We start from the raw sequence: 17,715 nt of genomic DNA on the forward strand, positions 1-17,715 counted from the left end.
CCCAGTTGGGTCAGTTAGGATGGGATGGTGAGAGAGTAATAAAGATTATTAATGAGAGATCTATTCAATCAATATGTGCCTGGATCTATTGGGTCAGAGGTCAAGGCCTGATAAACCACAATGCTACATGTCATTGTGTTATACATTTTACAGAGTATTAATCAATAACAAAATGTGTGGATATTAGTGCTAGGAGAAGCAAGGGAGGCTTCAGGATGGAGACACCATTTGAGTTATTTAAGTATTCATAGGTTTATAATTTGGATCACATCATTATACCCGGTAACAACAAAACTATAGATTACAGATGATCAATTCTATGGAAGCGGCTCTCTTCAACAATGAGATGATTCAAACCATTCCAAGCCATCAACACCCAGAGAGAAGCCTGTGGGAACCGAATGTGGACCACAACATAGCATTTTCACTCTTTCTGTTGAATGTCTGCTTGCATTTTGTTTTTTTTCTCAGGTTTTTTGTTTCCTTCTTGATACGATTTTTCTTGTGCAAAAGATAACTGTATAAATATGTGTGTATATATATATATATACATATATTGGATTTAACATATATTTTAACATATTTAACATGTATTAGACTACCTGCCATGTAGGGGAGGGGTTGGGAGGATAGAGGGAAAAATTTGGAACAAAAAGTTTTGCAAGGGTCAATGTTGAAAAATTATCCATGAATATGTTTTGCAAATTAAAAGCTTCATTCAATAAAATTTAAAAATATATAAAAATAAAAATAATAATTTGGATCACATTACCAGAAAATAACAAGAAAAATGTTTAAAATACATGTCAATTACAATTTTTAAATTAATGTTAAGAAATAAACATTTTGATAAGCATTATAACCAATAAATACACATTAAAATTATTATGTGCCAGGCACTGTACTAAGCGAAAATAGTCCCTGGTCTAGGATTCAGCTTACATACTAATGGTAGAGAAAACATGTAAATAAGTGTCACATCCAAGATACATTCAGAGGTAATAGAAGATAACCTGAGAGAGAGGTTTTATTAGCAAAAAAATGGGAAAGACTCCTGTAGAACGTGGCATCTAAACTCAATCCTGAAGGAAGCCAAGGATCCTAAAAGGCAGAGGTGAAGGGGGAAAGCATTCTAAGCATGCAGGACACTCAGTGCAAAGGTGCAGTGATGGGAAAAATGAGGTTGTCATGTACAAGGAGCAGCAAGTAGACCATTATGAACAGATTATAGCTGGAATGAGAATGAAGTCTAAGAAGCCTAGAAAAGTAGAAAGTTTCAATGGTATGAAGAGCTTTAAATGCCAAACAGTCCAAGGGCCTTATACTCAATTCTAAGAAATTATAAAAGGGAGCCAATGGATTTACTGAAGTGGGGGGAGGAGGGAGAAGGCGGATGATATGGTCAGATCTATCCTGTAAGAAAATCACTTTGTGTGAAAAATAGCTTGGAATGAGGAGAGGCAGGAAAACCAATTAGGAGACTATTGATATAATCTAGGAAAGAGGTAATGAGAGCTCAAACTACAGTGGGAATTGTGTGGTTGGAGAAGAAAAAACACTCAAGAGAAAATCTAGAGATCTCAGCCACTATCTGGGGGTGGGAGGGACCATCTATGACACTTGAATCACTGTTTCCTTATCTATAAAATTGTGCTAATAATAATTGCATTGATCTCCACCATCAAACTTTGTAAGGAAAATGCTTTGTAAACCCTACAGTAGTTTAGAAATATGAATTTTTATTACACTTTTTGGTAATTCCCACAAGGTTCATAGAAGGCAGTCACTGAATAGTTCTTAATTGAAATGTATGTTCCCTGAGAAGTCAATGAGGTCATTCTTCCCCATCTTTTGAAAAGGATTCTCAATTACTTCTTACAGTCTTTAAATTCCTTTCCAACTCTAACAGTCTATGAAGCTAATGCAATAGAAGGGTTCCTCTACCTGCCAGCATTCCACATTACAATCAAATAATTATGGCTACCTCGTAAGAAAGCAACCATGTGTTATAATACAAAAAGAGCCCTGGACTCACTGTCTTGGAATCAAAGACTCTGAATCCCCATTTCAGTCTTACGTCATTGGACAAGGAATTTAGTAAGCTTCTTGATCCCTTTAACCCTGGGTTTCTTTGGAACTATCTACCTCACAAGATGATGACAACGAAATGAAATAATGTAAATGAAAATGTTTTTTCAACTCATATAAATTTCAGCCATTGTTATGATAACAACAACAGTATTAAGGACAAGAAGAACCAATTCCATAGTAATCTTTCATTGGAGCATTGAAAAACTAATGAAGAAAACAGATTTAAATCCAACTTATTATTGTCTTCTGAACATGTCAAATTGAAATTAAAAGTTGCAGTTGGCTTTTCAATATAAAATGTGGACCCGTCAAAAATAAAGTTCTAAAATCTTCATAATACTTTGTGTATTTTCCTGCAAGTCACTATATCAACTGATATAACTTCAACTAAAGTTGAAGATAATGTATTAAGAATATGAAACCACAACTCAGAAATATTACTAAAATGGATATTGCAATATGGTTTGATAAATTCTAGAAAAAATCACATTCTCATGCTGCTCTTTCCACTGTTAAAAGTCACTGAGAAATTGCTTTTCATGATAACCATAAAAAATTAGAGTTATTTGAAGTTTTTTTTTAATTTAAGTTTATCTGAAAATAAAGCCAAATGATTACAATCTTTGGTAAATTACTAAATTCAACACTATAAAAACAATCTTGCTGAATATTTTTCTACATTCCTAAGAAATGTCCTGCAGCAGCAGGGAAGATCAATTATGACACTATCGAGGAGAAATCTGAGTCCTGACATCATTCTTCGCAGACAGACCTTAATCGATGAAATCTTTTATTACCTTCTCAATTTTCTTGTTGTAAATCAACACATTGTTCAAGTTTGATACCGTGTAACAGCACAGTTCTGCAACAAACAACAAAGTTGTCATGCGTATTACATATAAAATTATTTTTAAAGAAACTCATATAAAATGACTTGTCTCAATATTTTTTCATTCCCATATGTTTTAGCTCACTTTTAAAACTTCAAATAAATGAATCACTTCTAAAGCTCCTAGCAGAGTCAACCTGGCATAATGAATACAGTGCTGGGAAGACCTCAGTATGAATCCCAGCCCAAATACTCCCTAATGGTGTGATGCTGGGCAAATCACTTAATTAACCTCTCTGGGTCCTTAAAATAAGGAGGTTGGAGTATTAAATGATTTCTCAGGTCCCTTCCAGCTTCAAACTTAGATTCCACACTTTGCAAATTGTTCCTCAGTCCTATAATTAAAAATTGACTTCCAGGGCAGCCAATGATATAGTGAATAGCGCACCAGCACTGGAGTCAGAAGGACCTGAATTCAAATCCAGCTTCAGACACAACTTATTAGCTGTGTGAGCCTAGGCAAGTCATTTAATCCCAATTGCTTTGCAAAAAAGAAGATGAAGAAGAAGAAGAAGAAGAAGAAGAAGAAGAAGAAGAAGAAGAAGAAGAAGAAGAAGAAGAAGAAGAAGAAGAAGAAGAAGAAGAAGAAGAAGAAGAAGAAGAAGAAGAAGAAGAAGAAGAAGAAGAAGAAGGAAGAAGAAGGAAGAAGAAGAAGAAGAAGAAGAAGAAGAAGAAGAAGAAGAAGAAGAAGAAGAAGAAGAAGAAGAAGAAGGAAGAAGAAGAAGAAGAAGAAGGAAGAAGAAGAAGAAGAAGAAGGAAGAAGAAGAAACAAAGAAAAGAAATGAAAAAGAAAACTAAATTTAAAAATTGACTTGCTCTTCTATTAAGTGAAACACAAAAAATTCATAGATCCAAAGAATGAACTCTGAGTCTTGTAGAGTCTCTACTCTAATCTCTTTATTTCACAAAGGAAACTGAGGTTGGAAAATAAAGAGTTGAGGTCTCACAGATACTGAGTAGCAGAGCCATAACAAGCCATAACTCCAAATACAGGTTTCAGCTTTTTATACTAAATATTTCTAAAATTGGTCTAAAACAAAAAACAAAACCACCACAAAAAAAGTCAATTTTCTGCCTTTAATGAGCAAGCTGCAGAGCTACTCTGTTATACCTTTGGGCTATAAAGGAAATAAGAAGCATAATATACAGTAAGAGAAAATTTATATTCAAGCAATTAGATTCTCAATTATGTACATACATAATATTAAAATAATTCAAGGATCCATGACTTCATTAATGTAGACATGCCCTCTGCTGATACGGGTTGCAACTGTTCCACTGCCCTCTTAGACAATCTTTATGAATTACTATGGTCTCACACACACACACACACACACACACATACACTTCCACCCTTAGTTACCACTAACCTTTCAAATTTACTGGTGCTTGTAAGACTACATTCTACTGGTAGGGTTCACAGTTTTTCAGAACCTAAGACCAACTGTACACCACTTTAAGGCATCAGAGGATGACAAAAACTGACCAACTCTATCATTATCCAGTTGTTTATTCTACAAGTAAACTACAAACACAATTACAAAACAAAACATTCTGTAGCTCATCATAAATAGTTTATACGACACAATAACAAGTGCCCTGATTATAATTTGTTTTTCCTACTAAACCGAAGGGAAATATGATGATACCACTTCCAAATGAATTTTATTTTAATTATTCATTTAAAAATAATGAAATTTTTCACAGCTATCAATAGTAGAAAAGTTTATCTAAACTACAATGGTGCTTTATTTGTCTGGAGGATTACTAATCAGACAATCTCCACTATCAAGAACATAACCTAAGCCAGAAAAGAACTGAAAAGCTGATCCAGCAAAGACCACAAACCTAAGGTAATTATTTTTAATATCAAATGAAATAATACTTGTAAAGCACTTAGCACAATGCCTATCACATTGTTTAAAAAAAGAAAAAGTACCATATAAATGTTATTATTAGTTGTATGTAATTTAAGGTTTGCAAAGTGCTTTCCTCATAGTAATTTAGTGTGAATAGTATTGCTCCCTTGTATGTTGCTGAGGTTAAGTGTCTTTCTCTCAGTCACAGTAAGAGATAGAATTGGGACTGAAATCAGGTCTTCTGTCCTCAATCCCATTATGCTTCCTCTCTGCCATGCTACTCTTCCTAAAACCAAAGCATACATTTTCCTTGATTGCTCCTAATCTATTCCCAAGTATAGAAGCTTAACAACTGTGACACACGAAATGAGGCATAATTGAGTGGGCATATGAAAGATTCTATATACCCTTGAAAGGTTCCCCTGGTGGTATAAAATTAAAGAACCAAGAATTTAATCAGCAGCCTCTCAAAATAAGGACCCTTCTTCTTTGACTCACTGAATTATTTGGTACTTCTTGAGCAGCAACATCTACAAGATAGCTTTTCTTCTACCAAGAACCTAAAAAAGACATATACCTCTCCTACTAGATTGAATTTCCACATAAACAGATGAAGTGGCTACACAAGTGGTATGATTCTCCAGAAATTCAAACCTGTCCCCAAAAACTCCCCAGATCCATTTGCTGTCATTTAATTTTGATTTACTAATGTACAATACACCAGAAATACAAATCTACCAAGAAGCAGACTCAAAGATCCACACTCATTGTTTCCATTTCTGTCAAAACAACAAAATCACTGTCTCTTCTCATCAGGTTCCCAACTTCCCATCTGGCCACTTGTAACCATGTAGAATCCATCTTATTCTGTCCTCCTTGTGGTGTGACCCAATCAGCTTCTGCCCTACTGACAACTTCTTTTATCCGGCAACTATTTGGTATGTGGGGGGAAATGAGAGGGAGGATTAATGCTGTCCAATTTTTAATTGAATGTTGAGTGATCACAACCTTTTGCTCTTTGCTGAAAGATCACTTTACAAAGCATAGACTATGACTGACAAACCTATAACATTGAAATTTCAGTTCTGATCTTCAATGTTCTTGCATTATAAGACAGCATTACCTCAATACAACTGAAATTAACAGGCTACATTACATCTTTAGAGTCATTCTCCAAGAAAGATGTTTACCTGTTGCAGTTGGTGACCAAGATACAGATCTTCCAAAAGCTCCCTGATCTCCAATGTCTGCCCAGGTACCTTAAATTCTGATAGGATTCACTCCTTTGAGTTAAAATAGGATGTTGAACTTTAGATGTTATCTGGAAAGGGTAACACATTAAGCCAATATTGGCCACTGGTACCTTAACTAGCAACTGTCATTTATATAAATTATTTTAAAATGTACGATTATAATAAAATATTCTGGAGGTTTTTGACAAAATTCAATTCTCATTTCTATTAAAAACTCTAGATGCCATATGAATAAATGAAATTTTCCTTAACGTAGTAAATAATATTTATATAAATCCAAAAGCAAACACACACAAGGAATAAAATAAAAGGTCTTTCCATTAAAATTGGTGTAAAGTAAAGATGCCCATTATCACTACTACTATTTAACATAATGTTAGAAATGGTAATTATAGCAATCGGGTAAGAAAAATAAATTGAAGTAATAAGCAAAAAGAGAAAACAAGAAAAGAAAATTATTCCTTTTTCACAGAAAATATATGATGGTGCATTTAGCAGACTGTAGAAAGTCAACTAAAAACCAGAATAACAACTTCACCAAAGTTGCAGGATTTAAGGTAAATTCACATAAATCAATAGCATTCCCACATGTAACCAACAAAATCCAGCAAGAAGAACTAGAAAGAGAAATCCCATTTAAGCTAATTATAGAAACTATAAAATAATTGGAAGCATATCTTCCAAGTGTCACCCAGAAGCTAAATCAATCTAAGCTATAAAAAATTCTTTGTAGAAATAAAAAGTCTCTTAAATCATTTGAGAAATGTTCATTGTTCCTGCATAGGCTGAGCCAATATAATAAAAGATTATAATATTACATAAATTATTAACTTATTCAGTACTGTATCAAACTCCCAAAACAATATTTTAAAGACTCAGAAAAAAATAACAATGCTCATACATAGGAACAAAATTGATCAAGAATCTCAAAAATAATAATGAAAAAAGTGGGAAAGAAAGGGATTTATCAGTATAGAACTTATTTAAATTTATAAAAATAAAAGCCATTCTTCAATTGATAAATGGTTGAATGATATGAAAAGACAGTTTTATTTGGAAAACTATCAAATTTATATAAAATGAAAATCATCAACAATTATAGAAATTCCACTTAAAAGCAATTCTAAATTCTAAAAGCAATTCTTTATATCCCAAAGTTAACAAAAATGGAAAATGACAAAACTGGAGGTACTATGATCAAATAGGTACATCAATGCATTTTTGCTGGTGTTATTAACTGGTTGAGTCATTCTGGAAAATAATCTGGAATTATGCTCCAGAAGTCATTACATCTTGATCCAGCTATATCAGTACTAGGTCTATCTCCTAAAGAAATCAAAGTAAATGAAAAGAATCTATATATGCAAAATATTCACAGAAATTCTTTTTGTGCTGACATAGAGCAGGAAATTAAGGAATATCCCTCATTTGGTGAATAGCTGAACAAATTATTGTACATCAATGTGATATAATATTACTATGTTATTTTTAAAAGTATGAAGGGGACGGTTTCAAAGAAACTTGGGAAGAGAAAGATCTATATGAACTGATGTAGAGAAATGTGAACAGAACCAGGAAAACAATTCATAGAAAAACATCAATATTATAAAGATATACAACTTCTAAAGACTTCCAAACTCCAATCAGCACAATAACCATTTGTGATTCCAGAGTACACACAATGCAACAAGCTTTTCATCTCCTCCTGACATGATAGGACTCAGAGTACAGAGAGAGATAAGTTTTGGGGCATGACCAATGCAAGGATTCATTTTGCTTAACCATACATAGTTGTTGAAAAGGTATTCTTTTTCTCCCCCGTCCATAATGCTGAGGTGGAGAGGTAGAGGGAAGAAAAAAATACTTTTTTTTTTTTTTTAATTTAAAGAGGAGTGTTGGAAGAATTGTGTTTTTAAATCAGTAGAGGAAATGCCCACACTACTGTAATCATGAAGGCATCTACAAAGATGTAAAGGATACTGTATTTGGAGTCATGTCTCAGCTCTGACAACAGCTGTGTGACTTTGAAAAAATAATTTTCTCTCTCAGAATAGCATATGTAAAATGAGAGAGTTGGTCTAAATGGGAGCCAGTCATGATGAGTAGCAAATAGAGCATTCTGCCTCTAATGCTTATTATGTGTGTGACCCTAGATAAGTCATTTAAATTCAGTTTCCTCACTGGAAAATCAATTTGACTAGATTACTTCTAAAGCCTTTCCAATTCTGTCATCCTGTGATTTTGTGAATAATCTGGGTAATGCTTGACTGGGGATGGGGTTAAGAAATCTGATATGAGGGACAGCTAAATGGAGAGCACCAGCCCTAGAGGCAGGTTCAAAAAAAAAAAAGCCGAGTTCAATTCCAGCCTCAGACACTTAACACTTCCTAGCTGTATGATCCTGGACAAGATGCTTAACTTCAATTGCTTTCCAAAAAATTTTTTTAAATCTTTTTGAAAAAAATTAAAAATTATTGAATTGAACCTCCTCTAAAAAAAAAAAAAGGAAAAAAAAGAAATTCAATCTTAATTGTGAGTGCAACTTTGGAAAGACATCAACCCCACATATAGGAATCAGTACATAAGCAACTGAATCTGTGGTACAGAAGAAAAAAATAGAGATGAGAAAAGAAAGAAATTGAGAGAGAGATGCACTAAAGATCACTTGTTGAAATTTTTGAAAAATTTAGTCTAAGATCATCCTTTCCTCCATCAATGCTTGAGAAATTATTTTTGGCAGTATCATCATCCTTTTCATCTTTAATAAATTTGTCAAAAATTCTGAAGTGGTCACCCAAGAGCAACACTCAAAATAATGCTTTTTATTTTTCTAATATTTCATTTTCTTTCTTTTTGCAGCACCTTCCAAACTAAGAGATGTTTGTAAAGTTCCTGAATATAATAGAATATCTACAGATCTAGTCTTTTTTTTAATCATTGAAAAAAAATAAATTCCTCCATCAGGTTATATGTGATCCCTGTCTAATTTTCCACAAATTCTTCATGGAAGCCCTCACAAAGACCTTCCTATGGATCATTGGCTATCTTAGGGAGGGCATTCCATCTGTGTTTTCTCTAGCTTTAGTAGAAATTTACCCATATCCTATTCCAATCATATATTTATCATATATGCTATTGTTAGTTTCTTTTATGCGATAAGTAACATACTGAAATAATAGTCTGCTTAGACCTACCACAGATCCACCATATTTCATGAAGACCACTAGATCTTCAGAGTCTAAATGAGCAGATATATGTTACTGAAAATTCCTTTTGGGTATGGGTTGGTATAGATGGTCCCTGTGGAGCTATCCAGCTCTAAAATTCAGTAATCTTGGGATTCTGGTATTTTCATCAACATTTAGCTTGCACAAAAACTTGATTCTTCAGAGATCATGAAATAGATATGAATCTCAACCATATAGTATCACTCAATGAAAGGAACTCCTGAATCAACAAGCTGTCTAAAACACTTAAAAGCACAGTGTAGCTTCTTGAATGCAATTCACTTTACCTCTCCTCCAATTCAATTCTAGCTTTCTAATAAAGACTGGACATAGAACTTATTAATTTTCTCATGTTAAAGCAAATGACACATGAATCTGTATGTCAATTTACAAATAACAATGAATCAATTCAAATGCAGTCAAAAGAACTGTTAAGACCTAAAAGAGTCAACTCACCACCACTCTCTGAAAAATAACTTACATACTGGGAGACATTAGTAGGCTAAGTTGTAGTAATATAATTTAAAATGCCTTAGTATCATATACCTAGATTCCCATTTAGCCTCAGGATAGCATGAAAAATGAAAACTCCTTATCAAATGTGGAAAACCATGCAGGTTCAGAATACACACATACATATATATATATATATAATATATATGTATATATATATATTATATATATATATATGAAAGAGAGAAAGACAGAGACAGACACACACAAGAGAGAGACAGAGAGAGAAACAGAGAGAGAGAGAGATGAAGGGAAGAAAAGAGGGAGAAAGAAGGGAAAAAGGAGGAAGGGGAAAAGAAATGGAGGGAGAGGAAAGGAGGAAAGAAGGAGGGAAGGGAGGCATGGGGAGAGGGATGAGGAGAGGGATGGGAACAGGGACAGAGAGAGGGAGGGAAGGGAAGGAGGAGAAGGAGAAAGGAAAGAGAGAGAAGGAAGAGGAAGGAAAGGGAGAGGAAGAGAGAAAAAGGGAAATGGAGAGGAAGAGAGAAATGGAAATGGAGTGAGGAAGAGGGGGAGAGAGAGAGACAGAGAGGGGGGAGGAAGGGAGGGAGAGGAAGATGGAAAGGGAAAAGAAAAGGGAGAGGGAGAAAGTAAGGAAAAGGGAGAAGGTGAAGGAGAAGATGAGATAGAGAGGAAGAAAGATAGGGAGAGAGACAGACCGCCTTCTCAATATTATGGACTTTGAACATTTAAAATGAGACAATTATATAGATGGAAGAGTTCAATATTTTCACATATAAAATATATAAATTATGGCAAAGGAAATTTCGTTACTGAATAAAAGATATCTTCACTTTGCTATCAAAGAGAGCTGAAGAGATAAAGGAGAATTTGAGACTTCTCTGCCCTTTTGCGTGTAGCTAAGGTATTATTATTCTTGGAAACCATGGATATGAGAAAGGAAAATAACAAGGTGAATGTCAAGTACTTATTTACAGGAAGCATCAGAACGTTGCTAGGGAACAGCTTTCAACAAATTTCATGCCCCAGTCCATTTGGTTTACCTAAGGCCTCAAGTCTTTTGCTGAAAAGGAAAAACAAATACAAAGATTTGGGCTTCTAGTTGACAACACTACAGATGATACAATCTTCGCACAAGGGAAATCTGTAATCTGCCTCTGTGTTAACCTGTAAACTGATTTGAACACTATAATACTCCATGGCCAACATTTTTGAAGGCAGAAAAATATAGGAACAAACATGTGGAAAGAAGGCAACGTAGACGTGCATATTAAGAAATATGAGCCATCCGAATTTGAAGTCTGTAGAATAAAAATTAACATAATCTTTCCACTTTCAGGAAGGGAAATCTGGCATAGCAAAAAAAAAAAAAAAAAATCCCTGAATTTGAAATCATAAAAATGAGCTAAAGTCCAAAACTCTGTATCAAGAGTCATGTGACATGTGACTCTAAGCAAATCACCTCTCTATGTCTGTTAAAAGGAAGATTTGTTTAAAAATGAATATGAAATGTTTATATTTTTATATTTAATACTTATATTTCACATTTTATATGTATTATTCCACATCTTGTGGTAAGAAAAGGACTTTATACATTTTAAATGTGACTCATGATTAAAAAGTGGCTCAGTATGACACAGTGAGAAGAAAACTGGCCTAAGAAATGGAAGGACTCATACTGGCTATATATCCCTGGAGAAATCTCTCAGTGTTCTAAGACAAAGGGATGCCAACATGCATTTGTTTGTTTGTTAATTATACCATTAATTTATTTATAACTTGCAGAGTGTGGTAGAGATCCAGCCTCAAAGCTAGAAATATCTTGATTCAAGACCCACTTCTTTTTTAATAATAGCTTTTTCTTTTTCAAAATACATGCAAAGTTTTCAATATTCACTCTTGCAAAACTTTTTGTTCCATATTTTTCTCCTTCCCTCCCTCTCCTCCCCCTTCCCCCTTAGATAGCAAGTAATCCAATATAGGTTAAACATATTCAATTCTTCTAAACATTTCTGTATTTATCATGCCAATCTGCATTTCCTTATCAGAAAGTTTCCTGTGCCCAAAATCACAAACCCCATCACTATTACTTATAAAAGTGAATTAACCACCCTGGACTATGAGGATCAAAGCAATGTTTTAAAAGAGCAAAATAAGCATTGTATTTAAATTTTGAAGGGCACATTCTTTCAAAATGAAATTTTTTTAATTTTTAAAAAGCTAAATCTTTGAAAATCAAAGTAAATGAAAAATGTTTCAAGTCATTTTTTAAGCCACTAATTGAATATTTTTTTAAGTTTCTGCAAATGGAGCTGCTGCCAAAGGCAGAAATTAAAAAGGCACAGGGTTTGAGTTCCATTTCAAGAATTCTCAATCATATCCCTTTTACAATTTTAAAATAAACCATTTTCAAGTACACCAGAAATTCACTAAAATAAGAGGCTCTCAGCTGTCGAACTTTAAATGAACGATCAAACATTTCTGTCAAAATCACCACAGTAACTAACATTCTTATTGCCTGATTAAAAATAGATGACAAAGCACAGAAGAGTACAGTATAAAATGAGCTTCTTACTTTGTGAGATTCTCAGACTAAGAATGGTCCCATGAGGGGAGAAGCCTCTCTTCCAAGTCCAACACTCTTCCACTGAGCAGCGAGCAGAGAGCAGTGTTCCCAAACAAGTCAATTTAACCTCTGCACCTCAATCTTCTGAGCTGTAAAATGGGGGTTGGTGATACCTGACACCTTCTTCACAGGGATGCGGAAGCTTATTGTAAAATGCGGTATCTAAGCTACCACAACCAAATAAATTCCAGAAGGTCTCAGTCAGGCAAAACTTTCCAACTTACTGAAGCAAAACCTGAACTCCTATTACCTTCAATTTTATTTTATGATACCTGGATGAATTCAGCTGTAAGATGACTATTATTACTGAAGCATTTTAAAACCAATGCCTAACTCAGAAATATAGTAACTCACTAACAATAACTGGTATAATCGTATTCCCTTCAATTCATTAGCTAAGATTAAGTTAAAAGCAAATTCAGCAGGTTTTTTTAATGTATGCAACAATACTAATATAGTCCACACATCTTTCTTAAAATAATAACAGCTTCTATTTCTGTAATATTTTGATATCCAATAAAATCCATAATCATTTATTAATTGCCTATTGTGTGTCTCCCCACAAACCCTAAGACGTCTCCATATTGCTATTAATGATGACACTGAAAAATAAAATGACATAACCAGTTTCACAAAGCTGGTAAGCATCTGTTGTAGGGCTCAAATTTATGGTTTTCTAATTCAAAGTCTTTTCACTATACCAAGCTGTCTTATATCACAGGCTTCCACAAAACCAGGGCTCTGCTCAGAATTGAGCTCTCCACAAAATAATGGCAATGAAAGTGACAAAAACAGCAGGGATGATGAAAATGAACAAATTATCTTATAATAAGTCACATTTTATTTCATTTAATAAAATACTTTCCTTACAATAACTCAATCCATCAATAAGCATTTATTAACTATGTGTCAATCTCTGAGGGTACAAAGACAAAACCAAAACAATTTCTGCTCTCAAGCAGTTTACATTCTACTGGGTAAAACAACATAGACCCACATACAGAAATAGAAAATACAAAGTAATTTTGAAAGGGCTGGGGTGCCACCAATCTGTGGAGAAGGGCAGCAAGGACTCATATAAAAAGTGGTACCTGAACTGAGTTTGGGAAGAAACTTGGGAATCTAAGAGAATGGGGGGAAAGGGGATACTTCCCAAGCATAAGCATGCATAAATGTATGAAGACTAGGAAGGAAACGTGTCCCAGGACAGTTAGAAGGAATAGAGTATATAACTTGCAGGATCATAAATTTAGAGCTGTGAATTATCTTAAAGGGCATCTAACCCAACTCCTCCATTTAACAAAGAAGGAACTAGATCCCAAAGGGTGACATGATTGCCCAGGGTCACGAGGCTAGCTATTAAATACATGAAGTAGGATCTAAAGGGGAAGAGGACATGATAATATTGAGCAGGTTAGGAGCTAGATAGCAAATGCGAAAGTGCCTATGTGTTCTCCTATAAGTAAACGGAATTATTGGAGCTGTTTAACCAAGGGGGCAACATGTGGCCAGATCTGAACTGTATTGGAGGATGCATTGCTAAGAGAGAGGATGGATAAAGGGAGATCAAACAGGAAGCTATTACAATATTTCAAACAAGAGAGTGGTGAGGGCCTGAACTGGAGGGATGACCAAGTGGAGAAAAAGGAACAGGTGCAAAAGATGTTGTAGGATGACTTGACAACAGACTGAATGATAGGAGGACAAGAGGAGTAGAAAGACAAGGATAACAAAAAAGTTCTAAAACTGGACGACTGGAAGTGTGCTCAAAATAAATAAAGCAGAATAGAAGAAGAGAAAATTTTTTAACAATTTATTCCTTTCATTAGATGTTCTATTATATGAACATAATATGTTCTATTATAAGTATCATGAGGAATAGAAGTCAAATTCACTAATCTCAGAGTTTATAAACTCCACTCCATCTTCCATTTAGGTTAAATACATCAAATTTGCCATTCTAAGTACTATGGCATTGCTCCTAATATCTAAGATTATTCAGAGATCATACCAACAGTGGCCCAGTAACCACATTTGCATCTTTTCACAGTAGATTAGGATATAGTTTGGGATTGCTAGGTGACATCATAGTGCAAAGAGCACCAGATCTGAAGTCAGGAAAATCCATCTTCTTGTTCAAATATGGTCTTGAACACTCCATAGCTCTGTCTCTTAAACAGAAAGTCACTTAACTCTTGTTTGCCACAGTTTCCTTACCTATAAAATGCAATGGAAAAGGAAAAAGCAAACCACTCCAATACCTTTGCCAAGAAAGCCCCAAATGGAGTCATGAAGAGTGAGATACAATTGAAATGAATGAACAAAAACAAATGTAATTCAGTCAGTCTTGCTGATGCTCATTGAGGGCAACTAGATAATATGTGACCCTCTCCTCAATTTATCTCTGGATTCCACATTCTGTTAAACTATTTTGTCAAAAGATCATTTTCTCTGAAAGAGAAAATAGAAATAATTCAATGTTTGTTTCTTTTTTTTAAATCCTCCTCTGAAGAAGCAGTGTGCTACAGTGGAAAATCCATTATTCTGGAGTCACGAGATCTGAGAAAAAATCTTGCCCTTGACGTGGCTTCAGTGACCTTGAGCAATTCACTTAAATTCCCTGGGCCTCAAGTTCATAACTGTAAAATGAGGGGAAGGGGCAGATTTCATAGTTTTTGAGGTCTCTTGCATTTCTAAAACTATGATCTCATGATTCTAAGCACTAATCCTACCCTTTCTTTGATTTTCATTTTGCCTCCAATATAGCTTAAAAATCATTTTCCTTGTCTTTCTTATTTATTATTAACCTCAGTTCATTCTGAGCACTGCAGATACAATTATGATCTGTAGATCATGATACTCTTTTGTATTCATTCTCAAATGATTGTCACTGCTTCCATCTTCTATTTATTCCTTTTGAAAATTTGAGTTTGTCAAAGAATTGCTCATGCATCCATTATCAGTCTTTTCAGGTCTCTATCCTTGTTCATTCCTTTTGGAATTATTTCTGCTTGTGTCTTCAGAATTTAATTCTTGAGAGTCTCCTATTTGCAGGAACAAACTCCTCAAAATATTATTCTACTGAACTTTATACATCCTATCTCTGAATCCTTTGAAATATGCCCTTCTTAAAATTTAGAATATACAACAAAAGTCCATCTTCTCTATTATAAGCTCCATGATACAAAGAGGGCATTTGATTTGTTCCTAAGATTTCTGGCATTTCTGTTTCTGTGATCAGTTCCTCCTGGTTGATCAAAATCAGGATTAGAACTTATCACATCCTATTCTTTTGAAGGATAAAATTATTATTAAAACAAGTCAGCCTTGGGCAAAGAGAGATCACCAGCAAATGGCTAGGCAGTTGAAAGTCCCTATCACTATAATGCCATATTTCTATGTCAGGTCTGTGGCCTAAGATCTTTGGTTGAATTCAGATCCAATATAATCCAGCATTATGATTTGGGAGCCAACAAAAGCCAATGTGACTTGCAGTGGTGTTGAGAGATATCTCTACTAGTCTCTGTACTTTGCCTAGGTCAGACAACATCTAAAATACTGAGTTCTATACACTCCAGTTTAAGAAGGATACTGATGAGTTGGAAAACATCCAAAAGAAGGCAGCCAAAATTAGGTACAAAAAAAAATTCAGGTCATAGTTGAATAATCTGGAGATTGAGGGGATCGTTTTGTAGGGAAAAAATAGACTCAGCTAGGACATAATGATTGTGGTCAGGTATATGAAAAAGTGTCACGTGAAAAGGGGATCAGACAGGTCACAGCAATGAGTAATATATGAAAACTAAAAAGAGGAGAAATTAGAATTGATGTCAATAAGACTTCCTATCAGAGCAGTCCAAAAGTGGAATAGGTTCATCCTCACTGGTGCTCCTGAAGCAAAGGCTAAATGACCTCTTGTCAAGTAGGTTAGAGGGGATTTTTTTTTTTTTTTTTGACTGAGGCAATTGGACTTGCCCCGGGTCACACAGCCAGGAAGTGTTAAGTGTCTAAGATCAGATTTGAACTCAGGTCCTCATGATTTCAGGGCTGGTGCTCTATCCACTACAACAACTAGCTACCCCAAGAGGGGATTATTTTCATATAGAGGTTGGAAAACTAAGTGACCACAGAATTCTGTGACTTTTGTAGTCTGTTTCCCAAATTCCTCATCTAATCCATCCTCTATATGGACAATATAGATCTATATTGTCCAAACAATCTATAGTACATACCTAAAGTGATATAACTTTATTTAACATCTCCATTGATCCTCATTCACAAACTCACCACCATGTTTCTCTCCTCTCAAGTTCCAGGATTTCTAAATATGAGTACATATTACTACTATAAATGTTATCCCGTGTCTCACTTTCATCTATCTTGATCCTTGTGAATAAGGATTATCCTTCTAAAAACTAAAGTTCAGCCATGATTTCTATACCACTGGATCTCAATGATGTATAAGCTAAATATGCCTCCTTGAATTGGGATCTCTAGCTCACCTGATCCTCACACTTGGAACATTTATGTACATACATCTGAGGCAATGGATTATATTATATAGCTCTCTTCCTGTATATTTTTTCTGTGAATTATTGTTCCTCCCTTCTGCTATTCTTCATCTTAGCATGCTTCTACTATAAATCCTGCCTTTAGATTTTTTTAGAATCAAGTGCCTGAGAATATGATAGGGATGAAGTAGGTCTGAAGCAATTCATGTGAAATTTTAGTTTAGTTTATATAAGATGTTAGTTGACTACAAACTTTAATATGGATCAAGAATGTGACTACTTTTTAAAAGGCAATATAATTTTTAAAAATATTAATAGTAGTATATGAATTATAGTATAAGTATCCTTGCATTCCTACACTGGTCAGCCCACATTTGAAATGCTACATTCAATTCTGAGTACCACTTTTTAAAAATGCTGAAAAACCCAGTTATATAAACCAGGATTGTAACTTTATCTAGGAACCATGTCATATGATAAGTAGCTTGCAAAGAGTAGGGTCATTTAGCCTAGGCAAGAGAAGTCTATAAAGGAAATAAGACAACTTTGTCCTCAAATATTCTGAAGAGGTACAACAATTAACACTAAAATTTAATTAACAATTAGTTCTCCCACGGTGAAACAGACATATTTCCACTGCCTTTTAAATAAAGACCAAGAAAGCCAGACATTCGAGACCCTCCCAAGATATGTCCCCAACTTTTGTAAGACCGTCACATACACTCTACATCACAACCAAACATCCCATTCCACCTTCAGTTCCAAATACATCCCTTAAGTTTTCC

At 34.5% G+C, this 17,715-nt stretch overlaps 1 protein-coding gene across 12 annotated transcripts in view; it reads right to left on the bottom strand.

The window, feature by feature from the left end:
- STK33 (serine/threonine kinase 33) overlaps positions 1-17,715 on the bottom strand; it is a 264,638-nt gene that overhangs the window by 202,628 nt on the left and 44,295 nt on the right. For 3 of the 12 annotated variants that reach the window (XM_074275722.1, XM_074275715.1, XM_074275719.1), the window contains exon 1: positions 12,369-12,523. The exons of 8 other annotated variants lie outside the window; for them this stretch is intronic. The gene's annotated coding sequence lies outside the window, so the exon portion shown is untranslated. Of the gene's footprint in view, positions 1-2,888; positions 2,954-6,029; positions 6,161-12,368; positions 12,524-17,715 lie in introns of those variants that run through there. One more of the 12 variants, XM_074275717.1, reaches the window with a different exon arrangement.

The sequence above is a fragment of the Sminthopsis crassicaudata genome, chromosome 6 (genome assembly GCF_048593235.1).
Source record: "Sminthopsis crassicaudata isolate SCR6 chromosome 6, ASM4859323v1, whole genome shotgun sequence".
NCBI classification, from domain to species: domain Eukaryota; kingdom Metazoa; phylum Chordata; class Mammalia; order Dasyuromorphia; family Dasyuridae; genus Sminthopsis; species Sminthopsis crassicaudata.